This window comes from Anabrus simplex, chromosome 10 (assembly GCF_040414725.1).
Source record: "Anabrus simplex isolate iqAnaSimp1 chromosome 10, ASM4041472v1, whole genome shotgun sequence".
Lineage (NCBI taxonomy): Eukaryota > Metazoa > Arthropoda > Insecta > Orthoptera > Tettigoniidae > Anabrus > Anabrus simplex.
Window position 1 is genome coordinate 4,053,993 of NC_090274.1, and position 7,014 is coordinate 4,061,006.

Below are 7,014 nucleotides of genomic sequence, written 5' to 3' on the forward strand. Positions count from 1 at the left end.
ACTCCAGAGATTATACTTAGTGTGATCGATCATTTTAAGTTAGTTTTCTCACTACGTGCACTAGTGAACTCTCTCTTCGACAACCAAGGGCAATGCAGTGGTCGATTAGTAATAACTGGTGACTTGCAACTGACTGGTGTACTGGAAACAAAATTTGAAATGAGAGAACACGTTTTTTGTGTGTAAATACATGGCTGACAGCATTTGCTGAATCATTAGAAATAAACGCTCAAGTAAATGATTGTTCCACCTCAAGATATAACAAACTCTAGACCGCGATGATCATTAAGGCGTTGAAGTCTAAACGGTTTAAGACTGGTTCGAGTCCCGTTAGTAAAAAAAATTTTTACCATCAGAATGTTGGCCGGCACGGTAGGGGAAGGGGTGGTATACACAAGCCTCGATTCAATTCCAAACCTTTCCGCAGTGCTCATATGGAGCGAGGGCATATGATGCTGTTGGTGGTGATTCGTCCATCGGTTGGAGACGTTAAGCCTTGAGCAGGCCCCTTGGTGCTATTAGACAGGAGTAGACTGTGTGCCTTCCTACTATCATATATCACGTCATTCATTCCATCTTATTAACTCCTCTGGTGAGGCTGACGTCAGGAAGGGCATCCGGTCATAAAAGCCCACCACGACAGATTCATCTCACCTCATACCCGACCCCGCATGGAAATGGGACAAGGGATGAACAAGCAAAACAATAAACAAACCTCAAGATATAACAGACTGCATCACTGATTTCAGAAGTTAGTTTATATTTTCTCGCGCCTGTAAATATATAGCAAAAAGGTTATCATTACTCTCCTGAGGCTTGAAATATGTTTTCATGATACATACAGTTAAGCCAGGTTAGGTCACGCTGTGTGAATAAGAAAACTGAAACGTTTGCCACAGAAGCCTACGGAGTGATACTATTACAATTTTTAAGAATGAAATTGAACACACACGTTCATGTAGTATTGGTATTAGAAAAATAACTGACGAGTAAGCCATAGTGTGGAGATTATCTGCAAATACGCAGGTTTTGAACAAACTGATGGTCATTTCATACCAATATTAATGTGTGCAAGTTTTTCCAGACTTTTACGAAAAATGGATATGACAATCCGCTACTGCTGTTTTCCCGCTATGACAGACTTCTACTGTAACGGAACAAACATAATGATAAGGCAGCGTGGGAAGAGGAACCAACAGAAAGAGGAGACAATGAAGAACTACAATTGATCAGGAGAGAACCTGCCTAACAGCTTTTCAGAACATAAAAAATTAAAATAATGCTTACAGTCACCCTTAAGACAGTTTTAATCTAATGGAAGCAAAGATCTGTTAATAAAATGCAACAAAGCCACCTTATTATTTTATAATCACATAAGAAACCACAGTATTATTATCGGATAGTATTATTAATACAGACTAGGATATAATGGAAGAAAACCCAAACAATAAACACTAACAAACAACACCACACCTTCTAAAGACATGGGGAAACAACACTATACATCATAGTTCTAAATAAAGTAACATATAACAAGATTGACAACTTTAACTCGACAACAATATTGTGTTTACTGCTGTGTAGTGAGGATTCTTACTTAGAACAGCCACCATACAGAAGTAAACACATTAAGAGGGACCCTAATGAATTTCCTATCATCGTTAACATTAGCTGGACTAAGCCAAATATGACAAGACAGTTAATAGAGACTAAATAAAGAAACATTCAAATTTTGGTTTAAATAGAGCAATTAGTTTTGGAATTATGGTACTATTACTTTCTGCCCTTTCTTTCTTGTTTTCAAAATGCTCCAGGAGCATTTATTTTTTCTAGTATTAACTTGATTGTTAAGCACTACAGGAATATAAGTACTTTGGGAGCATGGTCTCACACAAGGGTGGAGAAGTACTTAACAGATTAGCCAATGGGTCTAAATCTATAACCTGAAGAAGGAACACTACAAACCAAGATGTTCTTGTATAAATCATAATTATCTTACTGCCGTACTCACATACGGCCTAGCAACGTGCATGTTGCAGACTAGAGACCTTCGTCTGAAATTAAATTTCTTAAAGCAAGAATTGAGGCAGGTTGAGCTAAATCTTGAGAGATATCGCGAGTTCTTTTGGATAGAAAAATGCCCAAGAAACTAAAGAGCAAAGAGTATAAACAAGTTGCTTGCCGTATGACTTGGAGTCTTGGGTGTTAAGAAACAAAGAAAAAAGGATGCTCCACTCAGCGGAAACAGGATGATAGAAAGTGTGATGATGATGATGCTTGTTGTTTTAAGGGGCCTAACATCGAAGGTCATCGGCCCCTAATGGTACGAAATGAAAGAACAAAAATTACAAAGGCATCCACTGACCAAAATAAAAATAAAAAATGTCATGAAGAATGAATGGATGGACATGAACCCAACAAAACACAAAACAAACAAACAAAAACAAAAACCAGTGGATCGGATTCAACAGAGAACGAAAATAACATTATTACCGACCAAGGAACCACTCATAGAGCACAATGATGCTTGGTGTCTAAAGGGGGTGCAAAATCCACGTCTAAGGCCCCACAGAATGGTACATGTCGCGAGTAAAATAGAACCATGGTATGTATCACGTTGGGGTATTAATCAGAAGTAGCGAGGACTCACGGTGTTCCACAAAAGATGGTACTACTCACAAGTATTGTACTTCGTACAGGTAACGCAGACCTATGGTGTTTCGCACACAATTGCGCCACCCACAGCCAACGCAAACCGATGAGTTTCCTCACCTAGGGTACTAGTCACGGGTGCCGGTCCCAAGGGCCCCGTGGTGTTCCGCACATAGTGAGTACTAAGCACAGGCAACGCAGACCAACGATGTCGCTCATATAGTGGCACAACCCACAGGCTACGCCCAGACCCGCGGTGTTGCCCACATGGGTACAACGCACGGGTACTGGAAGATAGAAAGTGTCACCCTCATCGATAGTGAAAGGAATGAGGACATTTTGGCAGAAATGACATCCTCAAGTATTATCAACAAGATAAGGGAGAGGACACTTGCTCAGGAGAGTAGGGGACGAAGAAGAGGTTGCGGAAGATCAAACAGTATAGGGTGCTATGGACATGTCGCTGTTCTGCCGCAGACCTCACATAAGGGACAAGGCACAGGAAAAGAAGAAGGAGAAGAAGAAAGGTGTGATGTAACTGTCTCCACAGGACCTTTAAAAATGGCCACACATGAAAAGAAAGAAAGAAAGAAAGAAAGAAAAGATACAACGATGTGCCCCAAAGTTTTGAGCGTCTACTAGCACCAAAAACTCGGGGTATTCTTCGTTGTTGCCATTTTTGGCTGAAAATCTCAGTAGGCTCCTCCTCCCCTTAAAACACAGTGACTTAGACTTGCCTCATACCGAAAGAAACGTGACGGAAGGTACAGACCTACAACCTTCAGTTTTAAAATATTCTAAGGACCCAAACAGTGGAGCCAACACATGGGCACTGAGGAACGAGGCCAAAAGGACATTGCTGTTGTGGACGAGAATGGACAGGGTAAGGAATGGGGAGATGATGGAGAGAGTTGGTGAAAGTCATCAGGACGAGGAAAAGGAACTGGTTGCGAAGAAATTGTTTGCTGATTGATACTCGAGACAAAACAATGAACGGAATGAGAGGAAAGGATGGAAAGGATCCCAGATGAGCGACAGTGTCAGGATGCCTGGAGGGCAGAAACTATAAAATGACACTGCAAAAGATATCCCTACACTTTCACCCATGTCTAACCACGATACAGTAACGAGACATGATAGTCTACACATCAAATATTCCAACAGTTCTGCACAGACTATCTATCATGTCTAGCGTTTCAGGTCATGAAAACTTAATACAAAATAACATCAAATACTTTCACATCAGTCTTCACAACTCATCTATGAAGAGAGGTACATGATATGAGCGGAGATTAAATGCCTCCCTGGAATCAGAATCAAGCAAGAACACTGTCTTGTCTCGGGAGCTAAGAGCACACAGGAGGAATTGTTCCACTCTGACATGTTATTTGCAACTCATAAAGCTATGTAATAAAATAATTCCTTTAAACAGAATATTATATATTTTACACAATTTAATACTTAAAATGATATAATGACATATAATAGAAACGTGCATGGCAAGAAACAACTAATAAAATGATAACAGCTCAAAAATGAACATGGTATACATTCAATAAAAATGTCTCTCAAAACTAAGTTAAAAAATTACAACACAGTGGTTCAAACAGAGGTGACATATGGAAGCAAAATTCTTTTTTAAAGTCAGTTAAGGAAACAGAATTGACAAAATGCTAAAAGTACAGAGAAGTTGGATGATGGTAGATATTGCCAAATGGAGCCCATCACAAATACTGTACGGAAGAAGAGGATCTCTTCTTTTGGTCACATTGTGAGGACACCAGAAACCAGATTACCAAGAGAGAAAACTCTGAAATCTGAAGCAACAAGTAAGATAGATTAAGGAAATGGAAGAACTAGAACTAGTCTAAAATGGCACTGTGAAAACAACAGGAAACCATCTTTATTTTTTTCCCCCCAGAATATCATGAGTGACCTGCTGAAAGGTAGAACAAGCTAATAAGATTATGATACATTTTTAAGTATTGAATAGTGGAAACTATATAATATTATTCAAAGTGAATAAGGAACCAACATGTTATTCATCAATTGTAAACCCATGTGAGTTGCACAGAAAGAGGGCACGTTATATTGATCTTCTGTCGTATTAATCTACACAGTAAACCACTACCAGGCCTTGCAAGCTGTAATTACATCTCCTGAGCTCCCAATCTTACGAGACGTATAACAGCCCACCCAAGAAAAAAAACATTCAAACTGTAAAATATTTCACTGAAAACAGAAATCAATTCCATGACTTAGCTAATGTAATAAATATCATAAAACATTTCCCATTGGAACAAGCACTAGGAATGCCAGTAAAAATGGACATATCACAGACAGCATTACAACAATGAGCTAGATTGTTTGATTTTTATTAGGGGAAAGCTTCACAATAGCTGCTTCTCACTGCCTTCATTCGATGCTCTTCTGGTGCTAGCGGTTTAATTTGTTGCTTACACAATTATCAGACACGATTACAATTGTTGACGACCCATTCACATCATTTCACGAGCTGTGGTGGCGCATGAATCAAATGACGAGGTCAGCTTGCAACGACACTGTGTCTGCAATGTGCAAGTTCTCACAATACACACTGCTGTCTGTATTTCTACGACACTGGGATTGCGTGACGCGGTACAACGAGCATCACGGTGAACACGACAAGCGGTTGCAAACAGTGTTTTTGATGACGATTATGGCAATAACAACATTCTGGAAAATGAATCCGAGGGTAGTGATTTCAACAGCAAAAGTTACTCGAGTGCGAAAAGAAAATGAAAGTGCCGTGCCAGGTCCATCGAAACGTGCATGGCCAGAGACAGGAAATTGGAGAATACAGACAATAATCCTGATAATATCCATATTGTGGATAGAGCGGAGTTTCCTCCATCCGAACTTGCAGTTTTCTTTTTGAAATGATTTCTAATTAAACAGCCGGCAGTCAATCAAGGAATCAGTACGGGGAAGTCATGACCTTCAAAGACATGAATATAAAATTTGAGCAAATTATCTTCATTAATTGGTACTTTATGCATGTTTGTGTGACAGGTGGGCAAATTAAATCTGATTCTACAGTGAACAACGTGGCTATTTATTGCGACTTGAATGGGTTAAATTGACACTCGACAGACCTGCCTCGTCGTGCCACTGTAAAGAGTGACTGAAGGGTGGTGCGCCACTTCACTTTTTACCTGCTGCCAGAGCCAAGTACGTCTACAGACCTTTGTAAAATTTGTAGGGACATGTTTCAACCGTTAATAGGGCGTCATCAGTCTTTTTACACTCATGATACATCATTTTTATCTTGTTAATTAATGATTTTGGTACATTCCTTACCTGTAGGCATTCCCATACATCCATTTTTACGAACATATCTTGATCCATTTCAAAAGAAGACAGATTCTGTACGCACAGTGCTAATTTTGGGCACCTTGATTTTTAAACTGTGAATGGACTAAAATTTCTGTTTTCATGAAGTAGTCCAGAATATACAACCTTACAAACGAATATCAATTTTAAAAGAATACTTCCTTCTCATAAAGTACAATACAAAATGAAGAAAAGAAACAGGCATTAATTCTTATCCATAACAGTTCATAGATCTCTCGGGAATTACATCTATAACATACAACACGTGAACAAAGTTCAAAGTAGTTATGTCCTGATAACAATGTCACTTTCACTTCATGGCTCAACATTTCACAATCCATTTACTAGTCAATCAGAAGTCCTGTGATTGTTTTTTTTTTTTTTCTTACCTTAAGGAACAATGGGACAGTTTTTTCCACTTGCAGCTTGGCAGCCATTTTTAAACTTAGAGAAATTGCCCAATACAAATTTCTGTTTAGAAAGGGAAACCACTTTTCTCTTTGCAAAAATCAAACGATCATAAATATGTCTCTTGGCGATGGCTGCTACTGCCATGCTGCAGGGTTGCTATGTTTACACTTCCATCACACATTTTGTTGCAGTGTGCTGGGCAACGAGAGGTAAACAACAAGTGCCAACTTCGGATGAACAAAACAGATGTATTCAAACAAGTCGCAAGTTAAAAATAGCGCAGCAAGAAAATACGAGGCAAGCAGAACAGATTTCACAATAGATTTTACAGATGTTGGTTACATAAATATGACTTGGATTTTATCACAATAAAATAAACAAACATGTACATGAAACGTCACCGATATTTCCCAACCAACTGTACAACAAATAATAAGAAACATTAGGGAAATAGGAGAACGGTCGAATACGAGAACGACATTTTAAATTACTGAAGTCCAGGTATAGGATAAGACTTAACCGGAATAGAGAATGGTGCGTGATGGCGAATGGCAAGTTCTAGTCCAGGTCTGACGCAAG